We start from the raw sequence: 17500 nt of genomic DNA on the forward strand, positions 1-17500 counted from the left end.
ATGCGTAACCACAAAATTTAAAAGAGATTGGAAAACTCCCTTTGTATTGAGCTCTACTAATAGGAAGCACTTCCCTTTACACTTCCCTTTCCATTTTATTATCATATTCCAAAGGCATATGAACATGTTTCGATAAAGTGTTTTTGATTTACGTCAGTACATACATTTTAATTTATTGCCTGCTTACTATAACATTTTTCAACCGCGAATTCTGCATTTCTGAATTACTAAATAGAGTGTGTTATATCTGGTAAACAGTGTCCAGTTATCTGGAATCGAAGTGCCATTGTTTTTCAGATGATCGGTAAAAGAAGTGTCCATGAAAATTTGGCATCCGACTCTGAAAACATTTGAATTTCCTCAAATACGTTAGTTAAATAAAATTTAACATGTTGTAACATTAATAGACACATTGATCTTTTATTTCGATTAGTTGGCACGTTCTTGATTTATTTCCAAGTATTTTTATTTTGATGAAATACGTACTGATCATCGAATTCATGATGATTATCGATGAAATGTTATCTCTTTTTTATAATCCACTTTTTTTTCTCACGAATTTCTTGCTCCGCAATACGAAGTACAATGTTACGTGTCTGAAAACCAAATGAACAGAACATAAATTCAAAAAAGCTGAAGAACTCAACTCTCGCGCGTGGCTATTGTTGTTATCTGGTATAGAAGTGCCATCTGTTATCAAAGTATCCGCATACCCGGCGTGTTACTGTGAAAATGAATTCCCAATCCTTTTAAAGTACACAAATATGTCATGCCAACCAGGCCATGAGCGTTATCTGCATCGATACGATGTCGTTATAAACATCATAATGTGACGACATACCCTATTATTTTCTTAGAACGAAAGTCAACTGTATGGATACGCTAAAACTTTCAACAATCAACAAACAAAAAGATTCAACATGATGCAACTTAAACTATCCTGTATTATCAACTTTTTCATGGACTGTAAACACTTCAGCCGAAAATATTTCAATGATTATGATAAAAAATTGAGCTAAATCCGACATGTAGAATTTGGAAATATAAAAAAAAACATAAAAAAGGGTAAAGAGGTAGATCTGAATTGTTTCATGATACAAATGAGTTAAATTTCTCTATAAAACTTATGACACTGCATTTCCCCCTTGAACAGACTTTTATGACACATGCGTGTATATTGAATGTTATTGAACTTACACATGCGGACTTCTGTAATTTGTGAAACAAGCGTCGCTTCGAACAATAAAATAGCATCGCCGATTCTAACAGGCCCGTGTAATCGTTGTAATGAATCTTACGTAAGTGAGAAATGTGAGCACGAGCTACCGAAAGCTTGGAGGGTCGAGGACGCCATGTAAAGGAGATGCTTGCTTTTCAGAATGCACACGTTTGTCTGATAGCAGTAGTCGAAAGACTTGCACGCGATCCCGTGCCCATCGGCGGTGGTACTCTTGGAGCATCTTTCTGCGCAGAAGTTGACCGATTGGACGTCCGTGATGGTGACGGATGTGACGTCGCATTGCGCCTGAAGCGTCTGTCCAGGGAAGGGGACGTAATTGTCGACGTAGGAGCCTATGGTTTTTAAAATATCATATTATACATATACATAATAATGAACCTTTATTCGCCACACTGCATTTCAACAAGCGAAGCTCTGGGCAAATTCCTGTACTCATAAAAAAAAGTGATTAATCGTGTGTGTTTTTTTTCATGGTCTTAATTTGTTTATTCAGATTATTTGTTTTGTGTTTAAGTTTTGACTGCAAATTGTCAATATAAACAGTGCGATTAAGCATAAATGTGCAATCTTTTTTATTAAATAATTAACAAGATACTACCAAACACATCCGTCAGTGATAACCGTTAAACTACAGGGCAGGCCTGATGCGAGGGGTTTGGGGTATTCTTTAAAGCCTCTGGCGTTTAAGAGTAAGACTCGGAGCCAGTTATTATTGGGATATACACGTACGCTGTGACCTTCCCTCATGAAAGCCGTTTTATTAATTTGCACACGCCTTGCACAGAGTTATTCCCCAATTGCGAAGCCTCTATCTGCTATAACTTCGTCACCAGGCAGAAGGTAATTTAAAAATCCACTGGACTAAGTTATAAAATTGTCATTAGCTATGCCATCATATAATAGTGATACATACATTATGAATCCATTTGGTGCAATAGCAACCGAAAACCTTGCTGTGTTGTGGGACTTGTAGGTGCTCCTTGTTTGCGCACGAGCCTTCAAAGAAAAAGGTCTTTGAATAAAAATCTCCGAACAATATATAATGCAAGTTGTGCGCGGGTATGTCTCATAAAAAGATCCTGGCAGTGTCCTTCTAATGGTTTCATGTTGTAATCAGCATAAAAAGTCACTTAAATTATCTGCCATTATAGTCATTCACGACTTAATCATTTCACTTACTAGTTGAGTTGACACTCCAAACCTTCTTACAATGTCCTTAAACGACAAACCAAGACGTAGACGAATGAGAACTGCAAGAATTTGATCGCCAACATTCAGTTTGGATTGCAACTTATTCGGAAATGGAGTCCAAGCACTAACAGGGGTAAGTAACACACTCAAAGACAAACCTGTATAAAATTTGGAATCACTGTAATTTTATATCGTACCAACACTAAATTCCGTTGTTGTTTGTTGTGTTCCTGTTGATCGCGTTGACTTCAGGTATGCGTATGCATGGTCCAAAACTACATAATCTTGAGTTTGCGTACTTGTTTCAACAAATCGTTTCTTGAACAGCTCTGGTGGTGAATGGCAACACACACACACAACAGAACATTGCTCAGCAGTTGAGGACTCTGTGGTAGTTTGATCAGCAGCAACAGCAGCGCATACTTCTTTTTCGGGTGCTAGGTCATCAATGTCATACACAAGGACTCTTTTTGTCATTATTTGAAGGGCAATGTTATTCATTTCCAGGTTCCTGATCAAGAGCGCTATATTTGTACAGTTAAAATCAGTATGTTTGTAGTGCACACATTTTACTTGCTCAAGTATTCAAATATTGCATTACTTTAAAGCCTTGGTCTGATTTGTCCAAGCCTCTTACGTATGTTAGTGGACAATAAGACTGGTTACAAACATATCAGACTGAATTATTTGTTTTTCTTTTTTAATTCCTAATGATTCACGTACAAATATGTAAAACCTTTGTATGGGTGAAGGTTTAAGCATTTCTAGTTTCGTATTGAATGCTTGCTAAGGCCGACTGAATTTTTGAGATCTCTATCGCGCGAAGCTTTGCAATAGACACATCACAATCATATTCTGTTTGTGTGTGTGTGTTTTTTGTGGGTTTTTTTTTTTTGGGGGGGGGGGGTGATAATAACTTCCCTGTGGTTGTTTTTGTTACATTATTTTGAATTAAAATTAATTTCCTCGATTGGGTGTTTACTACATGCTATCAGAGTAGCATGCGCCATTTACCACTGAAACACTACTTTACCGAAATAATTGCAATTGTTAACGTCAGATCTAAATAAAAGATACAATAAGAATTGTTAGTTAAGTTTACATAATTTTCACGTGAACCCAGTAGGCTTCAGTTTATGCATGCCCCAGTGAAGAACAAATGAGCAGAAATTGGAAAGTCACCGTCGTAACTACATATATGTTTCGATTTCAAAATCATTTAATAATTCAAAAACAAATAGGTTTGTGTAAGATTTAGCAAATATTTTCGCGAAAATATTTTGTGTAATAGAAAACAAGCTTCGTTACAATCTATTTAAGATTATCAAGACTGCATTTTTACAAAGTAGCCATAACATTACCGTGTGTGTAATCACTTGAAATATGGTTTACGTACGTTCTATAAATAGCCTTCGCGTCATGTGAACTTTGGCCTGTTAACCAGCAAGTGTGAGTTGGTTAATAGCCCGCCTTGATATGACTGTTCCAGAATACTTTTGAAAACAGCAACACCAAAAACTTGGCCAAACACACGAACAAACAACACTTGTTCACTGTTTGGAAGAAAGAATGTATGCAGTATACTCAAACAAGCCAAAAAACACTCTTGACTACGAACCATCTTTAATATGATCGATTTCCATCTATAAATTGGCTAACAAGTTTATCATTAGTATATCATATACGAAAAGCTGAGTGGTGCATTTAAAGCTTGTTCGAACTTACCTCTACAGGAACTGGGTTTCGTCCCCTGAAGAGGGACAATTTTATCTATTTTTTGTTGTTATTAAAAAGAATTGCACATTAAATAGCTCGTTTAGTAAATTGATCAAGTACATTCAAAAGCAAAATCAACAACACGAACATCTGCGAAAAAGTCCATTTTAGTAAATGAGTCTGGTAGTAGAACGTTCATTTCTATATTCTTCAATCAACGATTTTAATCTTCAATTGACTACTCATATTTCTCTCACCTATGCTGTTTTCACGTTCAACGACCAGAACCAACTTAATGCGGGATTTTCAAACGTATGATTTGTTCATGCGTTTGAGAAATCGTGGTTTAGAAGATGAGTTCGCATACATGTTTAATCAAATATAATAGAAGAATATTAGTTAGGTAACATTTGCAATGTACTTTCTTGCTAAACGACAAAACTTTGAGATGACGTCATAATTTTTTAGACAATCTGTACTGCGAAATGTTCCACATGATAGCAATTTAAATGTAAAACATAAAACGATGGTTAAAACATAAGATTCGAGAATAGAATCGGTCTGAAAATCGACATCGGGACTACCACTTAGAAGAACATGAGATACCAAAACAACGGAAAAGTGTAAATACAAATATTTAATACAAGAACTGTTTGAATATTGTCGATTCCCACAAGAGTGTCAAGTGTGCTCTTGATGCTTATTTAAAAATGAAAGCACATTGTAACTCAATGTTCTCGTAAATGCACCCGAGCTGAATCTCCATTTATAATCATGACCATGTTTTACCTGGAAACGGCTTTGTATATTAACCGATTATTTTTAGTGTACCGGTACTCATTTCCAGCTATAGAAATGCTTTTAAAACAGAATCTCAAACGCTTACGCTCGCGCTCTTTTGTGAGGAAAGTGCTATGGCGTGTGCGATAAATGAGCAATTTACTCTGAATACGCATTTAAATATAAATAATTAAGATATAACATATATATCTTGGTTGGGACTTATTTTCCTTTCAGCGATATCGACTTGAGCAATACTAAGTCATGGTCAACAACGTTGAATCGGAATCAACTTCGACACTCGCAAACTGACCAAGAACAAAACTCCGCTCCAGTATGAAAACTGACTGCGACCAGGGCACACTAGACTAAACTACCTCGAGAAATAGGAGGCTTTGTTTATCCGGTCTGTTTCACAACGGACTAACTTTTATTTCAAACTTGGGATCTTTTGGATGATGTTAGGATAATGCAATATTTATTTTGTGTACTACATATTATTTTTATTCATAAGTTAAATGTTATTTATATTTTCGCGTTTTACGCTAATCATTTAAAATATTCCTTTTCTGGTGGTTGATGGTATTTATTCAACACCAACGATCTTGTGAAAGCCGGTCCAAGTTTTTTCTATAATATGTAATACATTTGTTATAATATATCAAAATAGTATAGATATGAATTTGCATGCAAAGTTAATAATAATTTCTATGTAGACTAGTCTAATTTTGGAATAATATATGTCTACAGTTATTTCCAGAAGCATAAATAACTAACAATAATAAAGAAAACATATCATTTATTGTCTGATATTACAGATAAGTCTGCGGTCCAGTAAAAATAAATTTTACATTATTGTTACCAATAACAATTTATCCTGTAGAGTTTGTCAATATAATAATATTAATAATTACAATTACATCCAAACCAAACTAATATCAATTCTTAAATATAAATTGCAGCACTTAATACAAGTAACTATACCTGTAATATGTAGATATCAAATATGTTTTATGCGGTTTTAAACATTGTCTCAAGGGGCTAGGTGTGGCTCCGAACTTTTTTTCTAGCATTCGATCGTGAAAGATCGGCTGTCTCTGGAATCTCCGTTAAGATAGCGTTATACAAAAGTGCTTTATGGTATTATTGGATATTTCCTTTATAAGTCATATTCCTAATGTGCTTTTTCTTGCTGAATCATTGACCTAAGATCTGGTTTACAAAATAATCTCGAACCATGACTTATATTTTGATGTCTTGAAATAAGAGATTTGTGTTTCACTGATCTTTATACTCTGATATGTGTAGGTCTTTAACCTCACCTGAAATATATGCCTTGTTTCTCCCTGTTTGTAAAATGTTGCTGACGAAGTATATCCTTGTTGTAGCTAAGGACAGGTATAAAAATATGTGCCGTTACTTTTGTACTTGATAACCATTTGCTATACCAATATGATTATGATATATTAAAATTATATTTAATATAAAATAAAATATAAAAATAATGTACGTATATTGATGTATGTAGTTACTATTTTGTACTTCCACCCTTCTCTACTTCTCCAAAATGGGTATTCATTATCTAATTTTCGGGTATACAGATCGATTAAGGAAGTAAAGTTAAACAATTTGAATCGTTCGATTAAGGTAGTTATGTTAAACTATTTAAAATATTAATTTGATTTAAAAATATAAACACTTAAGGTATTATCTAAATAACTATGTAATAAATACATAATTAAAATTCATTACCATATATATAAAAAAAAACTAGATAGATTTTACACAAACCGATACATTATTTATGTTCGAGGACACACTTCATGAATAATATACAACTTCAAAGAAAAAAATCCAACTAAAAGATTACAGAAGGCGAAGCAGAAAAAGGCGTTATCAATTTCACTGATGAAATAACGGTGAACTAGGCATATGAGGAGTGTTGAAAAGTTCCAAGCAATCATGAATTGTAAAATAAGGTTCTGTTATTGGTACACATGTTTTACAGTTTACTTGAGTGTAGGTGAAATATTAGTACACAATTTTAGCGTCGATATCCGGGCTTGATCGTTTGTTGCAAGCTAGACAGACGGACGGACGGACGGACAGGCAGACGTACAGAGAGACGGACGGACGGGCGGGCGCGCGCACACACACACACGCGCGCATATATACACAGACAGACAGACAAATATTTTTCCCAATGTTCAACACTGAGGCAACTCAAAACGACACTGTAAGTTCGTAGGAAGGTCAGGACAGCAAATCTGCATGAAGCTAGTCCCCCTGGTCGTGCTTAAAAATCTATATATTCTTTTTCATATCACAAATTTCGATGAAACCATATTCCCTGCATGTTTGAAAAGTTATGAATTATAATAAAAACTACTCCTTATTCCGTTATTTACATCAAAACAAACACTCTGGATCAGCAGGAGTCCGGAGATTGCCGAAGTATTACGATTGCAAAACAAAATAAGAGTCTATAAATAAACGCAGAGTATACATCATGATTGATTGCTATTTATAGACGTATCTTATGTCAAATGTCAAAGAAAAGAAGCTATTATATAATTTTTGAAATTAATAAACGGTCATCTCAATTTGAAAATGTTTCAGACATATATTTATGTTAGTAAGACCTTCACATTTGAATATAGTTGCTGTGTTAAACGCATAATATCATAATTTAAAACGAAGAATGGTTTGAAAATGTGTTAGATGTCTCCATATTAAGATAAAGTACAGAAATCACAATGGGGGGAAAATATCTTGGTCAAACCACCACCAGTTCTTATCTCTCCATTACATGTCTGTGATAATATTAACCAGTTTCATCCATGTAATGCACTTACATTCAATAGTCCATTACTATTCTTTGGCAGATATCCTTCAGATCAGTACAGCCTTCTGCGAGCGCCCGTAGTGTCGACTCCATATGTATCTGTAGATGACGTCTCTTTATACCCGATAGGATAGCATCAGTTACTTCTGTATTATCGATATCCAGTAGGTAAGTGGCCCACTCAGTCAACACTCCGTTCGAACGCTTATACATGTATTGACTATTTCTTAGCGCATACTCCTCGGACAGCATCTCCAGCTCCATCCTTATCTTGCTGAACCACATCATCGGCTATGGGGAAGCGATGACGCTTTTCCGTATCTTCGGCAATCTCAATATTACCCTTGGGCCTTCCGCCATCATGTCCGTGATATCTGCTACCCATTTCCTTAGCTGATTGTGCTGCAAACAACAGGCTGCCATTAAATTTCTTCCGGAATCATGTAATATGGAAGGTTTTGTGTCTCAATGGCAGTCCTAAGTACTCTCAGTTCGTCATGCAGCCAGTGAATCAAACTACGAGCATAAAACTTTTCCCGTGGGTTACTCTCAGCTTGCCATAATACAATATTTTTCATCACATAAGAAGTTATTTCTTTCTTACAAGGTCTTAGACCATTCTTGAGGATCATTTTAAGCAAAACGTACACTTTCACTTGTGTGTCATTAACGTTGTGCATAAGTTCTGTCTCGCCAGTGTTGAAACAAATCCTCCATTCCATGTGCGTGTGCTCACATCCCTTGGATCCTACCGGGCTTAGATAAGCTCCTAATGATACGACTTTCTGGACAATGTCTGGTGACGGCCAATGACGAAGTCTGGCAGCCCATCTTTAAATGATGCTTGGGCAGTGACAACGTAGTGACAATACCATTTCCGCATGAAATATACCTTGAACAGACGCCGGAAGTGACGGTCTCGCTCGTTCATGTTGCACCAACCCTATTTTACTACTAGAACATGGCATATTTATACGGTTAAGTGTTGCACATTTTTCTACAAATAAACCACTACTTAATAAAATGTCTCCCCTGCCATTACTAAGCCGAGCATTTTGGATAATTGTGAAACCACTTGTCGCTAGTCTTTCTAGAAATAGTAAACAGTGACCTGGGCATACACTTGTATTCATCATGTACTCTTCAATGTCGTCTGCAAAGGTGTGAAGATTTATACCATCTTCCACACAGACGACACCGCGTAGCTCGAATAAAATGTCCAGGTCGCTTTCGTAACGGCTGGTCAGCCCCTCTCCCTTGCTGCCAACTGTTATTATAGTAACATTACATCGTATATTTAATATCCTTTCCAACTTCTTGCGCGTTTCAACGCGTCACCGTCTAATCTCCTCGCCGTACCCCAGGCGGGTCATCATAGTACAGACCTTTAAGGAAACATTTTAGACATAATTCTGAAAACACAATAACACAATCTAAATGTCAGTTGACGGTGCGTACTTAATTTTATGTCAACTATAAACACATCGTTATACACTTTTCGGATGTTGATTGAAATAATGTTTTAGATAATTTAAGTCTTACATTTTTTTTATTTAGTGTAATACCGTTTGATTTTCGATTGAACTGTATGCTGAATAAATAAACAATTATAGAATGTGTACGAGTATAAATACATGCATACATCGTTGTTTATAATGTGTATGCCATTTAGTGTATTATAGTATTCCGGTATAGATCAACGTATAACGTATAAAGTACAACGTTTAAGGTATAACGTATTTTGTTTGATTGCGCGCGTGTATAAACTTTATTGAAAGTTGGGTGAAATTTTGACAAAAGGATAGTTGTTGATTTAAGCTTTAAAAAACTGACTTATAAGATCGAATAAGACTCAAAGCAATAAAACAATGATTAATTTTGCATAGGGGCAGAAGATGTGAGTATGAATTGTATTTCCCTGTGTTCTGAAAAGTATTGTCTACAATATAAAGTCAGTTAAATATGGTTCATGCGTGGATAATCATACACAGTAAACTACAGAAATTCATTTTTCGAAGTTTTAATATTGTAGGGATATTAGTTACAGTTCCGTCCGTGACTTCTCTTAAATTAAGTTTGAATATATTATTCATGTGAAATTCAGTAAATACGCTCTCGGTCTCTGACTTACTTGAGAGTGACACCGTACATTCTGCTGTGTCTGTGAACGCTTTCAGCCTCTGACTTACTTGAGAATGACGACCGTACATGCTGCTATGTCTGTGAACGCTTTCAGTCTCTTAATTACTTGAGAATGATGACATTACATGCTGCTGTGTGTTGAAATGCTTTCGGTCAAATACACACCTGTTAGTGAAGTCTGAAGCTGCTATGTCCGGGCTTGGGGAGGGGGTAGGGCTTTCCATCTCTGTGTCACTAGTGTCTTGGAACGCTTTCAGTACCTGTATAATCTGTGAGTAACGACTCTACAGGTAACTAGTAACTAAGTCTCAGAACGCTTTTAGTTTCTGAATTACCTGAGAGTGACTTATATGCTGCTTTATCTATGAACGCTCTTTGTCCGTTTCTTACATGAGAGTGATGACTGTACAATGAGCTTTGCCAGAGAAAGCTTTCAGATTCTGACATATCTCAGATTGACGACTGTAAGACTGCTGTTTCTGGAATGTTTTCATTTTCTGACTTATCCCAGAGTGTCGACGGTACGGGATGCTATGTCTGCGAGCGCTTTTAGTCTCTGACTAACACGAGAGTGGCGGCTGTACAGGCGGCTGTACAGGCTGCTGTTTATGGGAACGCTTTCAAACACTGACTTACCTGAGATTGACAACAGTACAGACTGTTGCGTCTTGGAACGCTTCCAGTATCTGACTTACCCGAGGGTATCGGTAGCGAGTATACAGGCTGCTGTGCCCGGAAACGCCTTTAGTTTCTGACCTCAAACGATCAATGCCTCCTTCTGCCTTTTTTCAGTCAGCTGCGTGCACATAATTTCATTACACCATTAAAATGTATTGACAATGAAAGAAAGACATAATGTAAGCTCTTATATTAAATCCTGTAAAAGATTAATCCTGAACCTGACCCAACAGATAGCTGTTACATGATAAATTGGCGCGCAAAAAAAGTTGACATGGTCTTCAAAGTTCGTCCAATACCTCTATTGTAAAAAAGGTTTTCGCAATAAATAAATGGATTTCCTCATTCAGTTTCGTATCATTATTTTAGGCTTGTCCTAACTTGGCTTTTTTTTCAAATGCCATGTTTTCTTGTTTCTTATTGTGATATAAAACTATAGCTTTACAAAAGGAAAAATGCATGCCAAAGAACAAGAATAATGGAGCAGAAATTGGATAGTCACTCTCGTAATTAAAAGCCTTTTCACATATTTTGGTATTTGTTGAAGTTTATCATTACAAGCTTTATATTGATTTATGTATCGATTGGGGTCTACAAAGATCCAGTAAAAGAACAAGAATAAAATTAAAGAAAGAAAAAAGAGTAACCCTCAACTGGGCTCGCACCACTGACCTTTGGAGCACTGGAGTAAAAGCCTATCGCATAGACCACTCGGCCATCCGTGCTCATACATTGAGTGATGTATTCATACTTTATATAAGCAATCCTCGTAGTATCACAAAATATAACGACATCAACAGAACTCTCCAAATTATTATATCGTTTCGCGTTGAAACGCTTTATAATTTTCAGGTTTTTAAATCGTCAAAGATGCGTGGAATTATTTTAGAGCATGGTAAATGAAGTATTACTGTTTGCTCACAAATATTATAACTACATCAAAAATGTGCGAATTTGATTTTTTTTTGTCAATTTACCAAAACGTGAAAAGGCCCCTTTAAAAGCACGTACTTCTGAATTGGTTTTGCAGTTTTGTTTTCAAACTCTCTTTAAAACAAAAACAAAAAAAATATGTTTGTGTAAGAGCAAATATTTTCACGATATACATTTCCATTATTTTGTCATAGAAACAAACTTCATAACAAACTGTTTAAGTAAACATTAACAAGATTGCAAAAGTTTACTAATAAGCATTAACTTACCGGCAGTGAAACTACTCGATAAACTTCGAGCTGAAGTAATGTAAAATGCTTAACGTACTTTCTATTAATAGCCTTTGCGTCACACAATAAAGTATATAGTTACCAACATGAAACCCAATCGTGATACATCGACTATCTCCGGAATGCTCCGTAAGATAGATTCATATTAATCGCCTCAAGATCGAGAGTTAAAATCATACTCGAATCTTTCTTTCACACGTTTCCTATATTCAATCCGATCTTCATTAGTCTCTCCGCTGTATATATAGCGACTCTCCCTACTCCCCAAAAGAATACAACAAACAGCCGATATGACCGGTATATATCTTCTATTTAGTCTTTCTTCAAACGAACCACCGCATCTATCCCTTCTCAAAAAAGTACTAACATCCAGGCACCCACAATTAGATAATAGTTAAAACATATGTAGCGGGGACCACAATACAAAACTTATCGTGTTTTCAAGACAACCGCGACCATTAAAACTGAGAACTTTATCGTAAAAAAAACACTTCCAACATTCACACATTGGGAATCCCGCGCTACTTAGCCAGCCGAACAACACAGCTAACCCCGACAAAATCTATTTTGTAGGTCTCGGATGTCATTTCAAAGACCAAATAACAATGAAATTCCTGATCCATAAAAGAACATGTATACCCCAATTTCGCCATTCATTTATAAATCGAACAGACTAAAAAACAACGAAAATGTACTTAAATTCGCACTAATCTTTGCAAGTATCGGATTTATCATACGCCGCCAAGCAAAATGTTGACTAACTTCCATCAATAAAATATCATGTTGACCTGATTACAATAACGGCAAACCGACGACCGACGATCGCAAAAAAACCTCTAACCACTAATCGTCACTTATTCTTTTGCAATTAACACACTCAGTAACCAGTATGGCACTTCAATTATTGCAATAATGTAGCCTTAACAAGATAAACTATCCAGCGAATTTGGGCGCAAATCATTGTCCACATTTATGACGGATTTGGTTAATATATGTCATATTATAATATATAACAATGCCTGCACATAGTTATTGTTTTTCCCTGTTGTAAGCAATTCCTGTGCCCAGTTTCACTATTCGTTGCAAATCCAAAGATTCATAATCAACATCGGCATTTAAATCCTATAGAGATTATAGAACACCGTTAACCCCCACTTTAAACCAAGTTGTTCATATCTCCTTCATCGTCTTGGTCTCACGATTTCGTGCAAGGCACTTTATGTAAACAACTGATCGCTCAGTTGAAAATGACAGTCATTTTTTTGTTGTTGTCCTTTTCTCAGGTGATACAGAATTTAATTTTGAACAAAGCCTTCGGTTGTCTACTTGCGTGCGTACGATTTCAAACGTTGACTCAATTTGAATCGAGGCGTATAGCGATAGTTTGCCTTAAAACCTTCATTTTCTTTGAGTCGCTGATTACTGTTTCGCGTTGTGTAACCGGGAAAGATGTCAAACAATTTTGATATCACTACATAAGGTTCGATTCAGTTGAATAAATATATTTTGGCTATTACTTTTAACAATTAAACGCTAATATTTTAATAAAAAAGATGTGTTATTATAAATATTGTAGGATAAATAGAATACTATATTAGTGTTATTGTGATCTTGAAAATATCCGACTAAGAGAGGCTTACATGGCTCGATAAGCCTGTCCGTGTAAACCTTTTTTCAACTCGTCAGAAATATTCAAGTACATAAATAACAATGACATATTATTCTCTATGTAGATTCACATATAACTGACATGCACGGAGCACAAAAAAGGTTTCAAAGCTGTTGGCAGAAATGTTCAACGTCAACAGGGCAAAAAGTGCTTCAAAAGTGCTATGAATCAAGTGAACTGGTTGGTGAAGGTAGATATGAAGATGGAGCAAGTGCTACAGATTTTCATGGTGGATCTCGATTTAGACAGCAAGAATGCAATTGTGTCTGGACAGGCGCTGCACATGTTCCTCAAGTTGAGGGCTGCCGAGTGCAACCTCAAAGCGTGGAACCACTACAGGAAATTTCTCCTCTTCAGTAAGCAAAGGCAGGTTTCAAGTATGCTATTTCATACAAATAAAGCGCGTTTGGGCGTCCCTCAGGACAGCAGCAGTCCTAATATACCGCTTTAACAATCTAACAAAGTTCCTTAAAAAGAATCCCTACATTAACAACCGCCTGGCCTGCCTCGTAAGAGAAGTGATAGAGCTTCCCTACCCCATGAAGGCACTCGTTGTGTTTACCTGCCTGGGTGTGCTACTCGTGGAGCCCTTCCATGCCAGAACCATAGAGAAAGATGCTACCCATTCTCAGCTCATGGAGTTCTACAAGAGACTCCATACAGGCGTAGGTCAGCCAATCAGAGACAAGTACACTACGTTCACAACACCTGCATCATGTACCGTCTGACATGCTTTTCCAGAACTTTAGGCTTTATTTATTGACGAGGGCCTAGTAGAATTGTATACACTCTAATAATCTCGCTTGATTATGGATGCTTTTTTAATTTTATGCATTTATTTTAGTTTTTTCAGTTTCAAAACTGTTTATATTGAGTGATATTAAACGACTACCCAATTTACGCAGCTCATGTAGTTAGTAAGTATCTAGAATTATACATGCTAGGTCGGTAAGTATCTAGGGTTGAACATGCTAGGTCGCTAAGTAACTACAGTTATACATGCTAGGTCGGTATCTAGGGTTGTACATGCTAGGTCGGTAAGTATCTAGGGTTATACATGCTAGGTCGGTAAGTATCTAGGGTTATACAAGCTAGGTCGGTAAGTATCTAGGGTTATACATGCTAGGTCGGTAAGTATCTAGGGTTATACATGCTAGGTCGGTAAGTATCTAGGTTTATACATGCTAGGTCGGTAAGCATCTAGGGTTATACATGCTAGGTCGGTAAGCATCTAGGGTTATACATGCTAGGTCGGTAAGTATCTAGGGTTATACGTGCTAGGTCGGTAAGTATCTAGGGTTATACATGCTAGGTCGGTAAGTATCTAGGGTTTTACATGCTTGGTCGGTAAGTATCTAGGGTTATACATGCTAGGTCGGTAAGTATCTAGGGTTATACATACTAGATCGGTAAGTATTTAGGGTTAGACATGCCAGGTCGGGTAAAATCATACTAATCGCAGCGTTTGTGTCTCCTGGCTGTTAACTATGGCGCACCAAAGGGGTCGAAACTTTAACTTCTGCTCGAGTAGAAAAAAATGCTGCTCGAGCAGAATTTAAATGCTGCTCGAGCAGCATATTGCTGCTCGAGCAGCAATTTACTGGTCGAGCAGCATTGAGCAGCAAAATTTCTGCTCGAGCAGCAATATGCTGCTCCAGCAGCATTTATTTTTTTGAATAAGCCATTGAACCCGTCAGCCAATCAAAATTGAGCTCACAAACGGACGACATAAGCTATCTCTACGGAATCGAAATAGACCGGTGTGGCGTGAATATTGTCAGATCGTGAGATCTGTCAGATAAATCGGAAATCTGACGATTTTCACAGTACCCCGTGAGATTGCTCCGATCAGTCGCCGTGAAAAATATCAGAATGATGAAAAATAATATTTAACGCATTGTTGTTTCAATTCAACTCAATTTCGCGTTTTAACAGCTTGCAGTTATTTTCGGACATCTTTTTTCGGACGTTCAACGTAAACACGTTGTCCACAACAAATATATCAAAACAGGAGTTCTTTCACCCTGCAAACATTTGAATGTTAAAACGATTTTCGTTTTAAATGTAATATATATCGATGATGTACATGCATTACGTTGTAAAGAAATATGGTTATGCCTAATTTACAGTCATGAGTGTTGCAGTGTTTTAATACAAAGATATTACATTGATTTAAGACAATATTTTCAGATTATATATATATATATATATATATATATATATATATATATACCAATATATAGTGCCAGTTACGCGGTCTCGGTAGTTTTCAGACTGTACTTACGAGGTCAATATAAAAAACGGGGTCTATATACAACCCCGCATTCTAGGCTCCTTTAATTACTATGAGGGGGTGTAGGGGAGGTAATGCAATCAAATCTCACAATAAGGTCTTAAATCGAAAACCACAATCAGGTCTGAAATTGAAATTGTATATACCTCGCAAATAAGTTCGCTATATATTTCCTTGTATAAGACGTTAAATAAATGACGTATTTATATACAATAATAATAGTAGGTACCCCTATATACCTTAATTCGTGTTTATATCGGATAAAAAAGGGTATGGAGATACATGTATTTAAAGTGGGAACCCCATAACCTATTTCTAAATCAGAGACCCCGTAACTGGCCATATGTGTGAATATATATATATATATATATATATATATATATATTGCATTTTGTGTGTTCCGTCATAACGGTTATCTCATTCTATTTGATCTGTGTTAACCGTCAACCGCATTCTTATATTCACACAATCAGGAAAGCGTGTTTCGAAAAATCCATACAATTTTCATTATCGCACAATAGTGTATCATAAATTTTAATACAATATATATAGGGTAACTCATATGATTTGCGCAATGTGAACATAATTATTATGCTATAATTCGACCTCGAAACTTGACGTGACTTAATACCGGACATTACGGAATGGAGCTACGCTGGCCGTATATGACATAAGACCCATTTTCGCATATTAACTTATAAATGCTTATATGAATTTTATTTCTATAATCCAATGCGTATTCGACACGGAATTATTGTCAAGTTTTTTCATTTTGTCAATATTTATCATAGCATGGGACATTGCTGACATCAATATCCATGCTGTTTTCTTTTTCTGTCGAGAAATGATATGACTTGTTATCAAGATTATTTGTATAGCATGGTAGCGTTCTCTACACAAGTGAGATTTATTTGTACTGGTAAAGTGCTGTCATACTCACCATTCGGACGGACTCGACGATCGGCTAGAATAAAAATGTTAGTCGCTTAAAAGTACAAATTAATCATATTGAGCACGATCATTATTATTATCATTATTATTATTATCATTATTATTATCATTATTATTATTATTATTATTATTATTATTATTATTATTATTATTATTAAAATCGCAAGAATTGTTCATCATTTGTTAAAATATAGTGTTTCTGAACGTTACATGAATAAATCTCTAAATATCAAAAAACAATCCCATGGGATTTTTTTTCCCATGCAAAAATGGGATTTTTTTTCTATCAAAGAAAATTGAACGAAAATAAGCACAAATGCTTTAACAAAGCTTAAAATCGATAACTAAGCATAAACGAACGTGTTATATTTTTTTGAAAAGCCCATGGGATTTTTTCTCCCATAAAAATGCTGGAGAAGAATCCCATGGGTAAAACCAAAATTCCCATAGGTGAAAGAAAAATCCCATGGGAAAATACAAAAATCCCATGCGAACCCCAACTTTGCAAATAAAGTTCATAGTGAAGAAAACGCATTTTTTAAGCAAAAATAACCAATTATTAATCACAAGTAAGACTTTTATCTTATACTTTATTACAAATACGCAAATTTTCAAGAAAAAGGGTACTTCTGTTTGCGAAATTTCGGTTTCGCAAAGTTTTTCCGGTGGCCGTTCATAGATTATATTCTGAATAGGAGGAATTAAGTAACTTCGCTTGTGATTATTATTCTTTGTTGTGATTATTATTCTTTTATGTAATAGAACTTGTGTG

At 35.8% G+C, this 17500-nt stretch overlaps 1 protein-coding gene across 1 annotated transcript in view; it reads right to left on the minus strand.

The window, feature by feature from the left end:
• The window catches only part of LOC127861624 (profilin-1-like), a 368553-nt gene that overhangs the window by 7025 nt on the left and 344028 nt on the right, over positions 1–17500 (minus strand). The window lies entirely within an intron of this gene.

The sequence above is a fragment of the Dreissena polymorpha genome, chromosome 16 (genome assembly GCF_020536995.1).
Source record: "Dreissena polymorpha isolate Duluth1 chromosome 16, UMN_Dpol_1.0, whole genome shotgun sequence".
Taxonomy (NCBI): domain Eukaryota; kingdom Metazoa; phylum Mollusca; class Bivalvia; order Myida; family Dreissenidae; genus Dreissena; species Dreissena polymorpha.